Below are 22,467 nucleotides of genomic sequence, written 5' to 3' on the forward strand. Positions count from 1 at the left end.
GCCAGCAGGGGGACACACGCTCACATACATACACCACACTCACACAATCAATCACTGAGACGCTGGCTGGTTGACCTGTGGTCATATGAGTCAGCCACAGGTGGTCAATGATCCAGTCCACACACACACACACACACCAGAGTATTAAGACTGCACAAACAAAGACTCAATTTGCCATGGTCAGTAAAGTATATAGAAATAAATATCCTACAAAGCAATGAATAAAAAAAAAAAATGATCTGGCACCAGGAACCAGCATATCAATCACTCATCACAATACGTGCCACCTCAGAGTCTCTGATAGGCCGATCCTCAGCCAGCCTGACTGATTGCTTGTGAGCATGCTAGTGTGTAGAGGCTGTGTGTTAAGTCAAAAAGAAACCCAGCGCGGCTCGACTGGAGCTGCTCCTCATCAGATCGCTGGGATGTGAATCCGTTGGGCCTGGAGGGGCCAGGCCGAGCTGACAGCTGCTGTGTTTGCTCTCTCAACCACAAACGGCCACAACAAAGGTACCGGCCCTCGCCCCCCTCCTCTGAGGCGAAGGTCAGGGCCCCACTGGCCCGCCGCAGAACACCGGCTGCCGGACTCCAAAGGGAAGTGCCCCGCTCAAGTCCTCCTACTCCCCCCACCAAACCACCCAGTTCTTTCTAACCCCCGCCCCCCCTGAAATCAGCCCACAATGAAAGAAGACCCCTAAATGGACTGCACGCACTGAATATAGTGCGTGGGGGGGGGGGGGGGGGGGGGAGCTGGGCGGGGGGATCATACAGAAAAGAAAAGAAAAGAAAGGAGTTAGGAACTTGCACTCATTTGACTTTTCTAAAAAATACATCCCCCCGTGAGTCTTGTACTTGCAGACAAACAAGCACTTATTTTTCCTATACACTGCAAGTAAGACAGCTGAACTTTGTGCATCATGTTGTGAATTCACGTCAGCCACTCCGAGATAAAAGAGCTCAGATCCCTTTCATCCCAGTTCAGACTTCAATGCTGTCTCAGTCCAGGATAAACTCGGGCCTTTTAAGAGGATCGTTTTCCCATGTTTTTTTTTTGTCTTACTGCCTCTTGCAATTACTGACAAATAAACATTATGCGGTCAACACGCCAGCTACCGTCTAAAGGTCTGGGGGACTGATATCAGTAGACTTTAGACACCTCAACAGGAAGCCTCAACAACATGACACACATGTGCACACACAGATAATCATATCAGAATTACACACTCTACCCATAGAACAAAAACAAATAGCAGAAAAACACACTAAATCATACTTATCACCTCATTACACACCTAATGTACCACAATTCATTATTTTTCTAGCGGAAAAAAAGGTACTGCTGCCATTAATGCGAGTTGTTTAATACCTCCAGCTGCCATTATGTTGCTATTTCTAAATGCTGGCCACTGATTTTTTTTTTTTTTTTTATATATTATCGTACTCTTTTCATTCTACAAAAACACACTCTAGTTGCTTTCTGTATGCTATTGAACTGTTCACAGGGTAAGGAAGCAGTGGACTTGCAGCATGGCAGCTGACAGCAGCCAGAAGGCTTTTAGCCTCCTGTGTGATTATAGCGTACGCCGGGGAGAGCACTGAGACATGCTTGTGCAGTGCTTAGAGAGTCAAGGAGTTGGGCAGAAAAAAAGGAGGGGTGGGTGGACAGAGTGATGCAAAGATGAAAGAAACGAGAGACAAAGAGAGAAATAAAGAGATATAGCCGAGAACTTAGTAACTTAACTAGTAACTTAGTAACTCAAAGCCAGTCCTCGGCTCGATGGCCGAGGTCCCTGCGAACCCCAACAGGTGTGTGAGTGGTGGTGATGCGTGGTGTCAGCGAGCCTCACCTGTTGAGCTGCGGCCCGGAGGCCTAGCAGAGCACACACACTCGGGCCCAGCGCTGCCCAGCGAGGCTATTTAGCCCTGCTGAAAGAGCTGCCGGCGTAAGACCCACTTAATTAGACCTGCCCATCCGAGAGCAGACGCACGGCAGGCATTACAACACTGTAATTAGCTGTCAAGGATGAGGAGGAATGAGAGGGAGAGAGACAGAGAGAGGGGGGGGGGAGAGAGATAAAGAAAGAAAGAGAGAAAGAGAAAATGGAGTAGAGTGAGATTTAAGAGAGAATAAGTGATTGAGGAGGAGAAATTAGAGTAAAAAAAAAAAAAAAAAGAGACGGAGAGAGAGAGAGAGAGAGAGAGAGAGAGAGAGAGAGAGAGAGAGAGAGAGAGAGAGAGAGAGGATGAGATTTTATTAAAATGAGATGTAAAGGTCAGTGTTAGCAGCAGGAAGTTTATAGGTGGAGCAGATGGAGGGAGTGCATGTGGGAGGGAGGAGCCCAGATTCAGAGCAGAGAGAGAGAGAGAGAGAGGAGAGAGAGAGAGAGAGAGAGAGAGAGAGAGAGAGAGAGAGAGAGAGAGAGAGAGAGAGAGAGAGAGAGAGAGGGAGGGTGAGAGAGGGAGGAGAGGGAGATAGAGAGATAGTGAGAGAGAAGGCCTGAGGGAAGATTAGGAAAAGTGGGTAGGAGGAGAGTGGATGTGGTAGGTATATTCCCCCCTCCAACCCCCCTCTACCGGCACTATAAGGAGGCACCTCAGGATAATCTCCCTCATTAAGGCAGAATAAATGTTAAATCATTAATGGTGGCACTTTATTAGCCAGCTCATCCATCCTTCGCTGCCCTGCCATGCGTTGGCACACCTGCCTCCTCCTCCTCCTCCTTGTGTGCCTGCCATGCTGCTACCCGTGGTCAGTCCACTTAGAGGCCCCCCACGCAAACGCCTTCCAGCTCCTCATCAGATCACGTTTCATGTGACCGCAAATAGCCCCTTCACTGACAGAGATGTGTCCAATAAACATCCTCTGATGAGACGAGAGATGGGAAACGGTTGGCAAGGGCAACTGTTGCTGAGGGAGACGAAGGGTCGCATTTACTCAGGAAGCATCACAGGCTCACTCACGGGCAACAGATTCTGATTCAAGTGCATTTTGTTTATTGTGCGAAATGTCATCATCTCAAACATAGTCTCAGGCTTCAGACTATTTACTTCTTCAGCTTGTTAAATGAGGCATCCTTGATAAAGCGTATTAAGTGGTGGTCAATGCTGAGGCAAAACCCCCAGGGGGAGAGTGCCCAAGCACATCCATCACTTGTTTGTCCACTAGGGTGGAGCTCATTGGAGCACTTAGGGGCCTGCTTTCGGCATGCCAATCAGCCATCAGGTCAAGCATGCTAAATGATCCGGACCAGTCAGCCGGCCAGCCATCTCTCCAAGAAATCAGCGGCCGGATGAGAAACAGCTGAGAAAGCTCCGCTGCCTGAGACTAGGAAAACACACAGGGTGTGAGGTGGTGGGCTGTCTCTGTGTGTGTGTGTGTGTGTGTGTTACGTTGTTCTAGCAGATTCCGGTATGTTCCTTCCACCTTGAGCTCATGCTTTAGCCAGCCATGTGGCCATTTGTGTTTAGACAGCAAACTGCCTGCATCTGTAGCCAGGAAAGGGAAAGGCAAAGGCGACCACCCACTGTGAATGAGTAGGTGCCTGAGCACAATTCGTATAAGCAAGAGTGTAAGCAAGTGTGTGTGTGTACATATGAGAGAGACTGCTGTATATAATGTACGTAGCTACAAATAGGTAGTGGGTGTTGTGGTAGGTTTGGTTAAGTAAATAAGTAGGTTTGAGTATAGCATCATACATAGTGAACCAAGTGTGCATGTGAAAAAATAACCGATTAAAAAAATTAGTGCAGATTAATCGATTCCGTATGACCGTTGACCCCGAGCCGTTCTAGTCAGTAAAAATTAGACTGTAAAATGGAGAGAGAAGAAAACGTGCTGCTTGGATCATTGATTGGAACATTTACTTTTAAAAAATGGCCTGATGGTGTTGATATTAAAAAAAAAAAAAAAAAAAAAAAAAAAAAAAAAAAAAAAGTATTGAAAATAAAGTCCTCTGCAATGTCTGCAGCAAGGAATTTGCATATCACCGAAGTTCATCAACTCAAATCAATGCAAAGAAATAATATATGTATTCGATTAAAAAAAATAATCTAATTAATTACATACTCTGTGATTAATTAATCTAAATTAAACGCATATATAATTTTTGCTGTGAAAGTATTTTAAATATTTAAATTCAAATGAATCATTGAATTTATTTCCTCAGCATATTAGGTCAGAGTTTTTGAACTTTAATGTCACTAATGCTGATTATTCAAAGTGCTTCAAATTCAAAAAAAAATTCAAAATAAAGTGCTTTGGGAAGAAGTTTTTTTTTTTTTTTAATACAAGGCATTTCAGACCACAGATATAACCTAGGGGACACAATGAAAATAAATGAATACTCCCCTCAATGTCAACACTTATTTCTTTGCATTGATTTGAGTTGATGAACTTCGGTGATATGCAAATTCCTTGCTGCAGACATTGCAGAGGACTTTATTTTCAACACTTTTTTTTTTTTTTTATATCAACACCATCAGGCCATTTTTTAAAAGTAAATGTTCCAATCAATGATCCAAGCAGCACGTTTTCTTCTCTCTCCATTTTACAGTCTAATTTTTACTGACTAGAACGGCTCGGGGTCAACGGTCATACGGAATCGATTAATCTGCACTAATTTTTTTATTATTTATTTATATATATATATATATATATATATATATATATATATATATATATATATATATATATATATATATATATATATGTGTGTGTGTGTGTGTGTGTGTGTGTGTGTGTGTGTGTGTGTGTGTGTGTGTGTGTGTGTGTGTGTGTGTGTGTGTGTGTATATGCGAGTGTTTGTGTGTATAATATGAGCATTCTTTTAGACTAGGAAACAGCACAGTGGACCACCTGTCCTACACCATCAGCTCTGATGAAGGCGTTTGGACCCTTTGATGACTGAGGCACCCCACCCCTACTGCAACAGCTCCTCTCCCTGCGGGAGCTCCACTCCACTCCCCTCTCAGCGCCCCGAAACACCGACCCCGGCCTCCCAACCTGCTCCCTGCTGCTGGGCAGGCCTGCGGTGAGCCGGGCCTCGTCTGACTGCACGGGGGGTCGGGAGCTGGCAATCACAGTTGAGCGAGCGAGCGAGCGGACGAACGAGCGAGAGTGCCATGCGGTTTAAACTCTGCGGTTTGGCAGCTTTCTAGAGCTGTCAGAAGTGTGGCAGCCAGAGGATTGAGAGCGTGTCAAGAGTGTGACTGCGTACAAGGAGTGCAAGAATGCGCGTGTGAGGGCTGAGAGTGTGTTTTGCGTATGTGGGAATTGGTGTGTGTGTGTGTGTGTGTGTGTGTGTGTGTGTGTGTGTGTGTGTGTGTGTGTGTGTCTATGCGTGAAAGAGGGGGAGTTTGTAAAGTTTTCGGTGCTTGAAAAGCTTCGCCTGAAACCTTGGATGTGTGAGGGTTCTTCTGAAGTACTCCCTCACATGTTTTTGTGCATCTCCAACAATGACATGCTTTCACTCTTTTCCACTATGAGCGATCTTACATTCATCTTCTGCATTAATACAGCCAATTCTCTGTGTGTGTGTGTGTGTGTGTGTGTGTGTGTGTGTGTGTGTGTGTGTGTGTGTGTGTGTGTGTGTGTGTGTGTGTGTGAGAAATCAACTGCAAGGCCTCAGACTGGGATACAGAGTATGTATCTTAAAAGACAAAAAGACAGAAGGAACAAAACTAACAAAAACAAGATAGAAGAACCAAGGGCAGTGAAACCAAGCGAGAGAAAACGGAAAGAAGAAAAAGATGAAAAAGAGGGAGTGCGTGAACGAGAGAGAGATTCGGAGAGAACGACGACCCAGAAGAGCCAGTGATTCATGCGGGGGCAGGCACTCAGGCTGACCCCTCCTGCCCAGTGGGAGGGGAGTCCGCCTGACACCCCAGTGGCCAGATCCCTCCACCATAAAAAGGCTCTCTTCCCTGGCCCCTGACCCCATCCCAGCATGCAACACTTCCACTCCACCACCACCACCGTTGGCCTGGCCTCCTCTCCCACTGGACTGTTCCAGTGTCCAGGGCTCCTGCTGCGTACAGAGACTTCTTCCCTGGGCTCTGGGCTCTCTGGCCGTCTCTGTCCACTTCCATCCCTCTCCGCTTGGTTTGTCTTGTTAACTGCCTGTCTATCTCCTCCTGCACGCCTCACTACACCCAGCCGTGTAGTAAAATCACTCCGTCCGTGAGCGGCAGCTGCATGACAATCTCACTACACGAGTGCGGCTGCTGACTCTAAGCAGTTCTTCCCTTCAATGCTTGGCCTGCTGCAACGGCTCTGTTTTCATGCACCAACAACAGCCAGCATCTCGCTCCTCTCAGCCATTGCACAGCCGAACACAGCGTGAAAAAAAAAAAAAAAAAACGACAACAAAAACAAACCGAAAGATAAAATAACAGGTCATCCCAGTAGCTGCTGAGAACGGCTTTCTGCATTATGCCACTTTATCATGTCACACTGTGCTCGGTCTCATGGAGTTGCCAACTCCATCTCACGCCCCTGTGCTCAGTCCCTCCCTCCCTCACTCAATCAACCCACCCATCCATCCATCCATCCATCCGTCCACCCATCCATCCATCCATGTCAGCTGGAGGTGTGTGTGGGTAAAGTGAGCGCAGTAAGGGGAGCAGGAGGCCATCCCAGCATGTTATTATTAAAGCCGCGGCAGGCTGTCCGCCCGTCTCACACCTCTCTCTCCCTACTGATGCATGATGAGTCAGGACCATCTGAGGACTTCTCTCTCTCTCTCTCTCTCTCTCTCCATCTCTTCCTTTCTCTCCATCCCTCTGTCTCTGACACTCACCATCTCTTCCACTCCCTGTCTCGTTGTCGTTTGCCTGCCTGGAGCGTTTTCTGCTTATGCCGCTGCCGCTCTGTCCTTCCCAGCGCTCTGGAGGTTCAGCTAAACAACAAGCTCTCCTGCGTTCCTCTCCTACTGCGACACACAGCCACTGACTGCAGTCGCTTTCGTTCCCCATTCTGGAAAAGGGTGTGTGTGTGTGTGTGTGTGTGTGTGTGGGGGGGGGGGGGGCAGTCTGGGGAGAGTTTCAGTTGGTCTGCTGAAATGAGATACGAGCGACAAGGGTAAGATACGAACAGCAACGGGTCTGCTGTCGCCGTCCGCTGAACATCTGTCAACAGTTTATCCCAGATCATTCCATCTAGTAGTCATGGAAAATCCTTTACCTGCTGGCTACATAAATGATCAGTCTTTGCTTAAAACCTTTTAATTCTTGAATACAAAAAAAACAGGATTTGAATGGAGACCATATTATGAAAAGCCAGCTAGTTAGCCCTGTGTGTGCTAAAGACTGTATACAGTGGAAATACACCAGTGAGGGACGGGGAGCTGTTTTTCCCCGATCCCAGTCCGACAGTCTACATCAGCTCCATGTCTCAAGCCTGGGAGCCTCCTGGTTCAATCTCATTAGCACAAGTAATCAAGGACAAAAGGCTTAGCCGTGATCCTGGCTGCTCCACACTTACCATAATGTGTGAAATACCTGTCAGTGCTCAGAACTGTGTCCCTGACACACACAAACACACACACACACACACACTCCCATCTGCTCCTCCTCTGGGTCACTTCTCCAGAGGCCTCCTGCCTGCATGCTAATATTAGCTGACGAGATCCACGAGTAACAACTCATGTGGCCGCCGTATCCGGCAGCCAAACACACGGCCGTGTGCCTTTAAAAACACACCGTCCCCTCTCCCCGCCCCCCCCCTCTCTCTCTCTCTGAATGAACTGCACCTCACTCCAACTTCTAAAACAAACACACTTTCCTCTCCGTGTGCATGTGCCCCGGCTGCCTGTGTGGCCTGCGGAGAGGGCCGGTGAGCGGGGGTCCGCCTGGGCCTTTGATGAAGCCGCGAGCTGCGCTGCTGTGCCGACGAGCTGTGCATAGCTGAGAGGAGCGGAGAGAGGAGCGGAGAGGAGCGGAGAGGAGAGGAGAGGAGCGGAGAGGAGCGGAGAGGAGAGGAGAGGAGCGGAGAGAGGAGCGGAGAGGAGCGGAGAGAGGAGCGGAGAGGAGAGAGCTGATTTACTGGCCACAGGGAGTGTTACAGTGTTACGACTGCTGGAGATGGTCACGGACAGATTCCCAGGACACCTTCAGCATACATGCTAAGTCCCTCCCTAACCTCTGCCTGTGTGTGTGTGTGTGTGTCCGTGTGTGAGTGTGTCCGTGTGTGAGTGTGTCCGTGTGTGAGTGTGTCCGTGTGTGAGTGTGTCCGTGTGTGAGTGTGTCCGTGTGTGAGTGTGTCCGTGTGTCCGTGCGTGTGGGTCCATGTGTGTGTGTGTGGGCTGCAGTAAAGGAACACAATCACAGAGAGAGGGTAGGTTAGTTTGGGGTTGGAGGGCTGGCTGGGAGTAGGGGGTGTAATTTGCTGGGAGGCCCTGGGAGGCGGCATCAAAGGCAGGCCGGGGAGAGCAGCCCGGAGTCGGGGTTGGCGTGGAGACGGCGCAGCACAGCGGTGTGCCGCCACACATGGGCCTGCAGACGGCTGATATCTCCCACGCAGCACACTGCGCCCACGATAAGGCTGCGCGCACACACATACACCATCACATTCAAATGAGGAAACAGACCAGACACACATGCAGGTACACAACTGCAGATACAACATACACACAAAAAGCATACACACAGTATAATCTCACACACACACACAAAGTAAAAATCAGACATCTCTCACACATACACACACAGGGTTAGGCAGACTGCATACACAAGTGTGTGTATGAGCACACTATTTGGAGGATATTTATAGAGTGAGTGTGGAGGCAGCCTGATGCCTTTGCTGTCGCAGGCAGATGTTCAGCCCCCCTGGGGCCGGCGATGAAGAGAGCGCTTTGAAGCGAGGGAGGATGGGGAAAGGTGCAGTCCCATCCAAAACAGCTTGGAAGCGGCAACTGTGGGCTTTTCCACATTATGCTCTTTTTGCCTTGCTTCCAAACCCTGATTCCCCAGTTCTCTTTCCCTTACTTACACACACACACACACACACACACACACACACAGTCTGGCAGCACCCATTGGCAGACCTTTACAGCTAGTGTGGGTAGCATCTTAGTATCTTCATCCCTGCTATAGCATCTCACTGTATTTGCTCGATTATATATCAATTGCGAGTTACACACCGGAGCCTGGAACACTGGCATGTAAGCTGGCGTGAGAGCAGGTAGGTATGCACTGTGCAGGCAGTCAAACAGACGTGAAGGTAGGGAGACAGGTAGATATGCACTGTGTAAGGAAGGAGACAGGTACTGTAGGTATGCACTGTGCAGGCAGGGAGACAGGTAGGTAGGCACTGTGTAAGGAGGGAGACAGGTAGGTATGCTATGCACTGTGCAGGCAGTCAAACAGACGTGCAGGCAGGGAGACAGGTAGGCAGACAGGCAAGCAGACGGCTGCTACAGAGAGGCATAAATCAGAGCTGCGACTCACAGATATGACCTGGCACATAACACCAGCTCAGCAGCGCAGAGAGTGATAGCATCCCCGCGTCTACGAGAGGCGGAGGCGGTGATATGAGAGGTGTCGGAGTGGTGTGTGTGTGTGCGCGTGTGTGTAAGAGAGAGAGTGTGCATGCATATATGTGTTCATAGGAGGAATGTCAGCCTGCAGTGTTGATTTGAGCCCTAGTATCGACCCATTGCAGCTCCTGTCAGTGCTGCTGTGGTCAGTGAGGGGGTCATTCTGAAGATTTTAATTAGTCAGACACTGCCCCACACAGCTGGGCCCAGAGCCTGTGTGCCTGTGTGTGTGTGTGTGTGTCTCATGACAGATCCATACCATTTTGCCAAAAAGAGCACACACACGTCTCTCACTCGTATCTCACACCTCTGGGTAGGCCAAGCGTGAACCGCATCCAAGATAAAACACACACACACTCATCACTAACACACAACAACACAGAAGGAGAGACACACACACCATGTCAGTTTCTCACACTTCCTCTGGCCTCTCTGAGCCTAATGGCGTCGCACTTGGCCCAATAAGTCAGCAGAGGCCGGGGGAGAGAGAGAGAGAGAGAGAGAAATAAATCAAGAGAGTGGATTGAGGAAGGACAGAGGAGTCAGTGAAAGCGCGAAGCCGAACGGGAGAAACCGTGAGTGAGGGAATGAGAAGACTCTCCCTCCCTCTCTCTCTTCCTCCATTATCCATGTCCTCTGCGTTGGGCATTGTTGCATTGTTGTGTTTCTTGGCAGTGTTCAGGGCACTCCCTCCCTGGTCCAGAAACAAGAATGCCTCGCTCTCTCTCCCCTCCAATTAAAAATGTCTTTGGCAGGGTTTCTGGACCCGCTATCTATTCAGCCGCTCGGCTGCTATCTCTCCCCGCTGGAAGGCCTCTGTTTCTCCCTCGCTTTCTCCCTCTCTCTCCTGTGGCTGCTCTTCCCTCATGCTACTCCATTCACTTCATCAGCAGATCGGCCGACCGGCCAAACAAAAGTCCTGCAGGGGCCACATGCGCGCACACACAGACACACACACACACACACACACACACACACACACACAGGCCAACAGAATGACACAGGCCCCTGGTGGTGCTGGGCTTGTGTGCAGAGAGTTAGCGACTGAATAGGGATCGCTTAAGCTTTCGATAAATGCACCTAAGCATGAAAACAGAAGGAAATGTCTGTCCTCTATCCCTCTCACACATCCCTCCCTCCCTCCCTCCCCCTCTCTTTCTCCCTCCATCCCTCAGTGCTGGTGAATGTGAATGGGGATGATCAGTGAGAGGGGAGCCCCTCCGGTTAGAATTAGGACGCTGTGGTGGGGAGCAGGCCTTAGGTTTGCGTGTGTGTGTGTGTGTGTGTGTGTGTGTGTGTGTGTGTGTGTGTTGGTGGTGGATTCTTCCTCTGGACTGGGGCTACCAGCGGTCTAACTGGTGAATACTGGACCACACAGAAGCCAGGGGCCCCCACACTTCTGCACGCACACACACACAGTTCCACACAGACACGCACACACACGCAGAGCCTTTCAGACCGAACACTGCACTCAGGAGGCCTCGGGAAACTGGCTGACCACACACACACACGTACGTACACACACAAACAGAGACACAGATGCACAGGGAGGTATAAATGCAATCCCCCTCAGTGCAAACTGTCAGTCTTGCATAAAAATGCTTACATAGACAGAATCTTAACAACATTCAACCTCACACTAAAAATGTATGCACCCCACTACCACACAGGCACCCGCTCACACACAAACAGACAAAACCTCCACACACACAAACAGCCAAAACCTCCACACACACACACACAATTACACACACATGTAGGCACAAGCAGGAACAAAAGAGCAGCTATGTGTGGCGCTGGTAGTGTGTGAGGTGGCCTGCTGCAGCAGCACATCCTTTCACACCAGGACAGCACTGACCTTCAGGATGAAATGGGGTGCCTGTCCTTGGCAGGCACTGACTCCCCTCCAGTGCTCCAATCATCTTCATCACATGTACACACACATATCTATCTCTCTCTCTCTCTCTCTCTCTGGGCATAGGTTTGTCTGTATGTGTATGTACTGTGCATAGTAGGCTAACTGCTGGATGCATTTAGAATGCATGCTTCTGCAGACAACTAATGACTCCCTAATCCTAGGAAAGGCTCTATAACAATAGTCTGTGTGGTGAGTACATGTGTGGATGTGTGTGTGTGAGTGAGTGTGTGAAAGTGAGAGAGTGTGTGTGTGTGTGTGTGTGTGTGGGCTGAAGTGATTGAGACGCTCTTGGCCGCAGTGACAGAGCACCACCTCAGGCTTCCGTCCTGAGCAAAGGCTGACCCTCCTGAGAAATCACACTAAATAACCGCCTTCGCTCTCCACCCAGCCGCAACGCACCTTTACACACACACACACATCGGGGCGCTTTTTCATCACCCAGTCATTGCTGCTGCTGTTGCAGACAGCCAGAGTGTTCATTAAGGGTAGCCTCTCCAGGCCGGCGCACACACACACACACACACACACACACACACAAAACAATCTTACAGATAAAACACACACACACACACACACACACAGACACAAACAACCAATCTCAGAGCACTCAGGTTAAGAGGCCTGGCAACTCCTTTTCTTCACTGCTGCAGCCAAGCGACCTCATCAATGCAGCGGCTGCCAGCAAAACAAATTTCATGCACAAACACCCCCCCCCACCGGGTAGATCTTCGACAAATTCCACCCGGATCTACCTCATCCACGGATCCAGACTGAGGGAACTGACTGCAATACCACCTCTGGTGCGTGCGTGCGTGCGCCCCCCCACACCCACACACCCACACCCACACCCACACGATTGAATGCTTTTTTTTGTTTGTTTTAACCCATTTTGCTTTATTTTTGCAGACATGTTTTGTGAGGGTTTTTTTTTGTGTACAGCAGTTAATCAGGTGAGACAGAGCTGTGAGTAGAGGAGTAAAGGCTAAAGGGCAGCAAGGGGGGGGGGGGGGGGGGGGGGGAATAGAATCACACCGAAAACACACACTCTTAGAAAAGATGGCAAATAAAACAAAAAGTGGAATCGGGGACGCAGAGAGAGCGAGAGAGAGACTATGTGAGTAGCAGGGATAATATTCTAGTTCTCTCTCCCTCACCCTCACATATAACAGCTGGCCATATGGCTCGAATGGGCAAAATGTGCTACAACAGCTGTTGACACAAAGTTGTAGAAAAACTAAGTTGTAGAAAACAAACGAAACTATTTCAGTGACAACCCAGCCTGCCTCTGCTCGAAGTCATCGGAAATCCATCCACAGTCCTGGAGGTTGACATATTGCAATGAGTCTGTATACTTTGCACAAGCAACCACTCTGCCAGGTATGGTGACGGAAACACTAAAACGGCTACGCAGGCCGCCTTCGAGTACAGAGCTAATAAGAAACTATTGGTAAGGCACGAATCCACGAATAGAAAAACCAGCTCTCATTCTCGCTCTCCTAGCGAGACAATCATGCTTTTATTTCATTTCAAGGGCTTTTCCATGGAGACGCCGGAAAAAATTAAGCCACCAGGCGCTCCAAGAACGATCAGCCCTTTGAGAGAAAGAAGCCGAGAGAAGGGGGAAAAGACAGATGGAATTTTAAAAATGGGAAGGCAGACAGAAGGGAATGAAGACGAGAAAATTCGTTCCTCGCCACCACACACACACACAGAGTTCCACTGACCTTCAAAGGCCTCTTCTCTTGAAGTCCAGAGCCTAAACTTCTCCTTCACTGCCCCCCGTGGATCTGTTTGACTGGTGGTCAGTCGGGTCGGTCTGTCTGTTGGTCAACAAGCCTGCGGAATCAGAAGTGAACATAGGGTCAAGGCCGGCCACTTGGCATGATCTCGCTTCCCTTACGACACACAGCGGTTAGTCAGTCAGTGTTGGAGCCTGGCAGTGTGAGTGTGTGTGTGTGTGTGTGTGTGGCCCAGCTCTGGCTGGCTGGCTGGAGAGGTGTGATGAGAGGCGGAGCAGGCAGACAGGCAGTGGGAGTGGACGTGAGGACGAGCGTGTGTGTGCCGAGTGTGTGCTCATGCCGTGCGCCATGGGGGGACATGGATGACATGGGTGCTGCCTACGAACTGCTGCCAATTAGAGAACATCGGTGCAGAGATGGGAGTTCCTGTATGTCAACCTCCAGGGACAAGGAAAGTGCTGTGTGTGTGTGTTTGTGGTGTGTGTGTCACAGGATAAAAGGATGGTGCAGCTCTGGCAGGTCTTTGGAGAGTGGAAGCAGTAGTGTGTATGTGTGCACGTGTTTGTGTGTGTTTGTGTGTGTGTGTGTGTTTCAGAGACTCTGTGTGTATACGTGTACTTCGATCAAGGCTGAATGGACTGTAAAACACCAGCTGAGAATGACAAAGTGGCTGAAAGATTGAGACACACTGCTGACAAATAGTCACACACACACACAGCCTTTGTATCTTTCTGTACCACACTCCCTTCCTTTTTATTTTTCTTGGTCTTCTTGTTTTTGTCTTTTCCCAGGTCCTTTCTTTGTTCAACAGTTCTTTCGTGTTGCGATAAGCCATGGGCCTTGTGGTTGGTGTGGGTGTGTGTGTGTGTGTGTGTGTGTGTGTAATTTAGTTCTGGCCCTCTCTCAAGTGAGACTTTCCACGTGACTTGCCCGTCTGTAGGCTAGCGGCGGTGTCTGGGGGACCCATTAATGCTCTAGTCCTCCTGCCATCAGAACAGCAACGTCCATAGGAGGAGAGCAGGAGAGGGGGAACAGACCGAAGGGGAGGAGGAGAAAACAGAACAGAGAGAGAGAGAGAGAGACACAGACAGACAGACAGACAGACAGACAGAGAGAGAGAGAGAGAGAGAGAGAGAGAGAGAGAGAGAGAACAGAAGCAAGAACAAGAGAGGGAAAGAACAAAAGAAGAAAAGAGGAAGAGAGAGGGGGATGAGGGAAAAATAAAATAAAAATGGGGGGGTGGGTGGTGGTTTTGGAAAGCTCGAGAAGTTTCCTTTGTTCTCGATGGGGTAGAATGAGATAAAAACAGTATGGAGATCATCTCTACTCTGCAGGCTTACCCAGGATTGCCACACGGCCCACACACACACACACACACACACACACACACACATTGGCCCTTTTCACATATCTTAACTAACACTCCAGCTTTTCAAGTTCAGAAGCGAAGAGTGCCCTCCCACAAAACACAAACAATCACGCACACACACACACACACACAACAGTGTCAGAGTCCCTCTGAGAGCAGCATTCCACCCTCCAGTGGCTATCCCAATATTGATAGCAAAGCCAAAACAAACGGTCACTATCAGAGTTGGCCGCTTCCCAGATTCAACACAGGACCACAGCTGCTCTGTACAGGCCGTACTGAACCGCACAGAACAGAACAGTCCTGCTTTGGCACAAATGGCATCCACGCAAGCATCCATCTCTCCCACCTTTACCGTCACTCCATCCATCCATCTGTCTATCCGCAGCACTCATTTTTCTAGCCCAGCATCAGCACCACACCCATGCACACGCACCCATCCATCAAACACAAGTCCTCCACACCTTATGTTCCGCTCCAGTGAGTCGTCCCGCCCCTCGGGACCCGAGCGGCCAACCAGAGGGCCCAGACGCCCAGCCCCCTCCATCCATCTCCACATCAGCACATCCATCGCCTTTAAACACCGGTGTCAAAGGAAGGACAAGAGATTCAAGGTGTGATGACTGCGCAAGCCAGTGCCAAGCCAATGCTGTCCACACCCCACTGCAAAATGGTACCGACATCCATTAATGAAGCCGTCCTCCATTAGATTTTCCATATGTTTCCTTATTAATGACGTTATATAAATTAAGCGTTACAATATTTCATTAGAATACTATAATAAATACATAGACATTAACCTTCTGATGCTGCAGTTATGAATGTCTAACGTTTGAACGTTTTTTTTTTGCTTTTTTTCAGAAGGTTATACATATGTCCACTGTAGTTGACTACATGCACTTAAGCACTCAACTTGAAGCAATGTCATTAATAAGAAAAGAAAGAGGAAAAATGAATTGCACTTCTACAACCACTACCACACTGTGTAAGTACTATTTACATATTGGTTTTTAATGCTTTTAAGAAACTTGGTTAATTGAAGTTTACGACTTATGGGAAATAAATACTTGAACAATAATAGTACAACATAGATGTTACTTTATACATGTGTCATATTTGTTTTAACTGCAGGAGTCTCCTGGAATAACAGAATTGACAGGATATTCCTGCTCTAGCCAACATAGGTGGCTGGTTGTCGACCATCTTGGTTTGAGAGCAAAATTTTGGTTGCAGTAATAACTACTGACCACCGAACAAAAGTCTATGGAGTGGTGCAGTAGATAGCACTCTGATGGCTAATATACAGTTTTACCATTTAATCAATAAATGCATTTAAAAGAAAATGACTTTTGAATAGCTGTCTGCTGTAGTCGGTTGCTACAGAGGGTTAAGAAGAATAACATTTAGTTCTGTTATGGAACCATGTCCAATAGACCAGGAAATGAATTTCATTTAAAGTTTTCTTTGACTAATTATAGCTGATGTTCCTTAATCCCACTAAAGTCCCACTTCCAGTCTCAACCTCTCCATCTCGTATCTCTTCACCTATGGGCTCTGTGTGTGATTAACTCGGTCCTGCCCCTCGCTAGTAGCCACACTGTCCTGTTGCTTTCCAGCGGCCCGTTGGAGGGAGGTGGTGGAGACCATTACTCATCCACTGGAGCGTGGGGCCACTAATTGATTGTCTAATGAGGGATCCGCTGGCCGCAGGATGGGCTCCACTGCTGGGCGTCCTGCGGTCCGAAATCACATCGGATGCGCTGGTTCGTTTTAACGCCACGCCGATCAATGGGCCGTCAGCCAGGTAGCCATGCGCTTCTCAGAGAACACTCACACCCCAATACACACACACACATGGTTTGGGGGGGGGGGGGGGGGGGGTTACGCTTGAATGAAATAGTCAGTGAAGGTGGTATGTGTGTGTGTATTGGGGTGTGAGAAACTTTACACCAGCTGACAGCATAGAAGATTAAAACATGATTATATTCATGGGGGTGTATGTGTTGTGAGGGTTGGGGGTGGTCATTCATGCTGTGATTCATTCAATCTATGCATTTCCACATAACTGATCAAAATCAAATTTGGTTGTGGTGGGGGTGGGGAGGTTGATGGTGGTGGAGGAGGGGGGTACTGAACAGAAGAGGGTGAGGTAGCTACGTCAAAACTCCCTCCAGAGACAGCGCAATCTCTGTGACATTTGATTAGCGCAATGCTGTTTCCAATTTAGCACGAGGGCCCACGTCTCAGGCCGAGCGAAGAGAACGACGGCTGGCGACAGCCTGTACAACGGAGCTGCCAGTCAGAGCAGCCCCCATCCCAGCCCCAATGCCAGAGAGAGAGGGCGAGAGAGTGCACTCTAATTACAACCCACATCATATGAAACACCAAGAGATGGGGAGGAGAGAGCAGGAGAGAAAAAGTGAGTAAAAAAGGAGGTTTGAGAGGAGGCACAGCAGATGATTGGTGAGCGGAAGGAGGAGAGGAACACAGCAGAATGCATTACTAGGCGAAGGTCGAAAGAGAACATCATTCTGGAATCATAGAAGGACACGGCGAGCCTTTAAATAACGGCCGACGGTGAAAACAAAAGAATAATAAGCATCGGTGAGATAAATCAGCCGGCTACAGCTTGGCAACGTGACGGCTAATTTAGGAGGGCAGAATCCTCCTGCACTTCGTGCTGCCAACACTGCGCATAGGGGACTCAGTGGAGAGGACAGGGAAGAGGCTCAGCCCACGCACACAAACGCAGGCTCCTGTCTGAACGGCAATCCTCTTTTCCTCCATTCAGTGGAGGGGAGGAGAGGAGACTAGACGTCCGCTTTGGACTGTCTGCACAAAGCCGACGTGAGATGGGGTGCAGGTGTTAGAGTGTGTGTTCATGCAGGCAAGAAGGATGCCTGATAGCCGGCCTGCTCTGGCTACCCCTATCTACTATCTGACAGTGAGACAGAAAGAGCAAGCGCGAGGGCAAGAGCAAGAGAGAGAGAGAGAGAGAGGCAGAGAGAGAGAGAGAGAGAGAGAGAGGCAGAGAGAGAGAGAGAGAGAGAGAGGCAGAGAGGCAGAGAGGGAGAGAGAGAGAGAGGCAGAGAGAGAGAGAGACAGAGACAGAGACAGAGACAGAGACAGAGACAGAGACAGAGACAGAGACAGAGAGAGAGAGAGAGAGAGAGAGAGGGGGGGGGGGGGGGGGAGGGGAAGAAAGGGGGGGGGGGGGGTTGAGGCTTTTTCACTACTATTTCTAAGCAAGGCAGAAGCAAAACAGATCGAAAAGGGGAACACAGAATAGTGGCCGAGCAGACTTGTGCATGAACACATAAACACAACATACATGAGCAAAGAGAAACGTGGAAAAGACACAGATAAAAGTAAAACGCAAGGAAAGAAAGAATGAAAAAGAGGGAGAAGGCAAGATACAATAAGAGATGCACAGGCTAAAGGGGGCCGATATATTATAAATAAATAAATAAATAAATAAATAAATAAATAAATAAATAAATAAATAAATAAATAAATAGTTTGCACTCACACACACACAAATTCCCAGACCTCTATGGTCAGACCTTTTTCACAAGCCAGTGTGTGTGAGCTGTGTGTGTGCATGCCACAAGTTTATGGCAAAAGGCTTCTGCTCCGACGCCCTTGAGCAAGACATTTAAGAGGAGTCGGTTTAGATTGCCGTCCAGCTGTTTAAAATGGCTGTTTACTGCACAAGCTGTGCGCACCACTTTACTTGCCTATGGGAGACACAGCCTGGGAACCGAGGGGCCAAGCCTTTTGTTTGCGCCACAGCCTCGAGTCCCGTCGCGTCCCATAACCGCTCTTACCCTCCGTGTCAGTGGTCATCCCTGGCCCCGGGATTCAGACTGTCGTCCTCAGCAACCACTGGCTCTCGCCATGCTGGGCCGGTCTCCATGGTCCCCCATCGTGTTTACCCTCACACAGCACTCTGTCCACTGCTCAAATTCTCAACAGCATTTTTCTGTTGTCCTTGAATGTACCCCAGAACCACATTTTCCTATATTTCCTTACAGGATTAATTTTACTAGCCAATTGGTCTCACCACTTAAACTGTATGGTGAACTCATAAGCCGTCGCAGAGAAATGTCTGAGTCTGAATGATGTCTGAGTTACAGGGAGAGAAAAAAAACATTTCAATTTAATCAATGCAGAATTAAAGGAGAACCATAAAAAAAAATGTAAAAAAAAATAAAATTAATTGTAGGACCAGCCATGCCTCGCATTGACAGACCAGCCACGAGAGCAGTTTTTTTGCATTTGCATTTTGCAGAATGTGTGTGAAAGAATCTGTGTGTGTGTGTGTGTGTGTGTGTGTGTCCTGGTGCTCCTAAGGGTATGGAGAGACCTGAAGAGCCCCCCTCAGTGGTGTGTGTGATTTGGCATGAGGGCTCTTGGGGTGTACTGAGAGGCCCTGCCAGCCTCCAGCAGGACTAATGAATAATGAAGTACATCCATCACACGGACACACAGACACCACTTCTGATGCTATGGGAAACGCTCAGAAAAAAACGTCGTCACCCATGCCAACACACACACACACACACACACACACACAACCTCCCTTTAAGAATTCAAAGGCGCTCACACAATGGCTTCCCCCATCAGTGTTAACCAGCCACATCCTTCATTAACTCAATCAAACCACTCTTACCTTCTCCTTAACTCTATTAACTCATGAACCAGTGCGAACGCCAAACCTCCATCTTGTTGACTTCAAACTTAACAGCAACACCCTAAACACACCCACACACCCACCCACCCAATCCTTACCCCCACCCCCACCCACTCCAAACCACAGCAGAACCCTGCCAGAAGACAAAAGGGGAACAGTGGGCCATTGTTTCTCGTGCTGTACGCGCTCTTGTCCTCCTCCCTTGCGAAACGTATTTTTAGAGCAAAGCAGCAGTGATTGCTCATCCTTTTGTGCAGCATTTTTTTGGAGGCAAACAGCCAACAGACACAGGGTAACAGACAAGAGGAACAAAGCAAAGACAATGGTCGCTTTGAGTGGCCCTGTCTTCTAAATCAGGCATATTGGATTATGTGAATGCAAGTGTGTGTGTGTGTGTGCGTGTGCGTGTGTGTGTGTGTGCGGGCCTGCGTGCGTGCCTGCGTGTGTGTGTGTGTGTGTGTGTGTGTGTGTGTGTGTGTGTGTGTGTGGTGCAGAACGAGCTCTGAGCCTGCTGCATGTATCTTCATGTGAAGCTTGGAGGGACATCCTCTATAAGTTAATGGCTCATATCTCTCTCTGGGAGGACTAATCCATTGACCATAGCAAAGTGCACTTAAATGGCTCTCAGTAGCTTATCCCGGATCTCAAGACCCTCGGCAATTTCGAGGAAAAAGGTCATGACTTCTGGAAGAGGAAAAGGAAGGAACAGGATGTGGTTTCTCTGACTTCTTAACCATCTTGGCCCCTACAAGCACAACATGCAAGTTAAAACTGGCAGGAAAAAAAGACCCCAGACTTCAGGACTAGGGAGCCAAGTGTATTCCAACAGACTCAAAAGGAAAAGTGAAGTGTGTGCTTATGAAGTGTGCAGACTGAGAGAACAAAACTCCTGAAGAGCCCAAGCCCTGAGCCAAAGCCGAGGGGGGAACCGGCCAAATCCAGAGAAAGAGCCACGGAGTGCACACCAACTTCACACGCCAACCAACACACACAGCGGGTGCTTGTGTGCACTTCGGCATGGATCCGACTTTTGTCAAAACACACACACTCACAGGCATACACACTGCGATGTCTCTTCAGTTTTTGCTGGTCTGCTTGCAAACAGACACAAATACACACACACACACACAGCTATAAAAACACAGCCGCTCAACATCAATCGGCTGGAGTGAGACTTCTAAGCCAGAGGAGAGGTCATTTTGAGGAAAAATGAGATAGTAATCAGAGAGCGAGGGATAGAGAGGGGGAAGAGGAAGGGGGGAAAAGGCTAACTGGAAGAAAGAGATATCGAGGGGAAAAAAATGGAGAGATCCAAGGAAGGATAGAGAGGAAGAGACAAGCACAAAGAAAGAAGGGAGCGGAAGCAAAGCATCTATGACAAAGGAGAAAATGGGAACCTGAAAAAAACACTGAGCACAGTAGAGAAACAGGTGAGCGGGGAAAAGAGAGGAGTAACAGGAAGGCTGACAGAGAAAGAAAATGGGAGCAGACAAAGCAGACAGAGGGGGGTGGAGGTGGTTGGGGGAGATAAATAGGCTTTTGCAGGGCGCATCTGTCTGGGTGTCTGGCACAGGCGAGGCCACTCAGGTAGAGGATGGCGGGGCGGCACCGCAAACGACAGGCCCTCTAACAGGAGAGACTCTCTAACGGGAGCACTGACTAATGGGCCCTGCCACAGCCCACTGCCTCAGGTCAAACACACACACACAGCACACCGGACATACCCTGTCTGGAAACACACACACACACACACACACACACTCACACAAACAGCTATGTCCACACTGACTCACACACACACACACACACAAACACACAAACACACAAACACAGTAACTCCAAGGAAATTCATGCCAACAGCTATGAAATTAGCTGCAGGGAAGAAAAAAAAAGAAAAAAAAAAATCAAGAAGTGAAAAGAAAAGAAAAACTCTACTGACACAAACTCCTCTCCCTGAAACACACACGTTCCTCTGCAGAGCAATGCCTTATGCTAGGGACTGAACAATGCCTTGAGATGGAGAGATATGTGGGCTGTGCTAATGGGACATTGGGGTGTGGTGGCCTGAGGTGGCCATTATTCCCCTGACCTTTGACCTATTAAACCCCTACTTTCAACTCAAGCCTCTACTAAGGGCTGCCACACCCAGGCAAACCAGAAAGCTGGAAGGAATAATTGCCCCTGCCCTGGCTTGCCCCCAGTAACACTACCACCACCTCCATCTCCATCTGCACCATCAGCCCCTGCCCCCCACTCCTCCCATTCTCTCTGGCAGACCAGAGATTAGGGTGGTGGTGTTTACGGTGGAGTAGAGTGGAGTGGGGGTGAGGGGTTGGAGGAGCACCAAGCTCTCCGGCTCAGAGGTTTTATCCTGATGGCCGAGGCCAAACGAGTAGGGCGACTTGCGTGACGATGGCATCTGTGCGCGTGGCAATACAGACCGGACGGACGTCTTAATCTAGGGCTCCTGCTCATGCGGTGAAGGATTTGCCACCAGCGGAGATGCATCCGTGTGTGCAAGATATGGGCCGCGCACTGGGCAGCATCTAGATAAATGTGAGCGATAACCAGATGGAAATATCACACATTAGCATGATATTTCATGTCTGCACATGTGTGGCACTGGTTGATAAAAAACCCCAGAGGGGTTTGGGGCTGCTCTTTTGATAGATTAAGGATAATCTGGGTTAATGCCTGATGCAAGGGGAATTTCTGATGAATTGGCAAACATGTGAGCGTGTTTGGGGTTTATGCGCCATCCCCCCTCGTCCCCCTCGTCCCCCACCTGCAATCGGATAAAGGGAATCCACACTGAGATCTAATGCGGAGTTTGCATTTGGAGCGATTTATTCAAGGTAATCAGTGAGGGGTTTGTTTGGGCCTTTTAAAATGATAGCTTAACTAGGATATTAAGCATGTGCATGTGTGTGCATGTGTGTGTGTGTGAGGGAGAGGCCGTTAGATGTGGGGGAGGGGAGTTGCGTTGTGTTCAAACAGCAAATGATTACTTCCTTTGAAGCTTTTCACGCCAGCCTCTCTGGATGCTGTAAAACACTATAGCTGCCTGCAGGGTAAAGCGTAGGCGTGTGTGTGTGTGTGTGTGTGTGTACACACATGTACAGTGTGCGCGTGTCTGACTGTTTGAATGCAATTCCTGCATCTGGGTTGCGCGTGTGTTCATTAGTGTACTGCAGAATATCAGAATTGTGCATTTT

At 48.9% G+C, this 22,467-nt stretch overlaps 1 protein-coding gene across 1 annotated transcript in view; it reads right to left on the reverse strand.

The window, feature by feature from the left end:
• Positions 1-22,467, reverse strand: part of ndst2a (N-deacetylase/N-sulfotransferase (heparan glucosaminyl) 2a) — an 85,615-nt gene that overhangs the window by 38,567 nt on the left and 24,581 nt on the right. The window contains exon 2 of the mRNA XM_042064900.1: positions 13,176-13,287. The gene's annotated coding sequence lies outside the window, so the exon portion shown is untranslated. The remainder of the gene's footprint in view (positions 1-13,175; positions 13,288-22,467) is intronic.

This window comes from Alosa sapidissima, chromosome 16 (assembly GCF_018492685.1).
Source record: "Alosa sapidissima isolate fAloSap1 chromosome 16, fAloSap1.pri, whole genome shotgun sequence".
Taxonomy (NCBI): Eukaryota; Metazoa; Chordata; class Actinopteri; order Clupeiformes; family Clupeidae; genus Alosa; species Alosa sapidissima.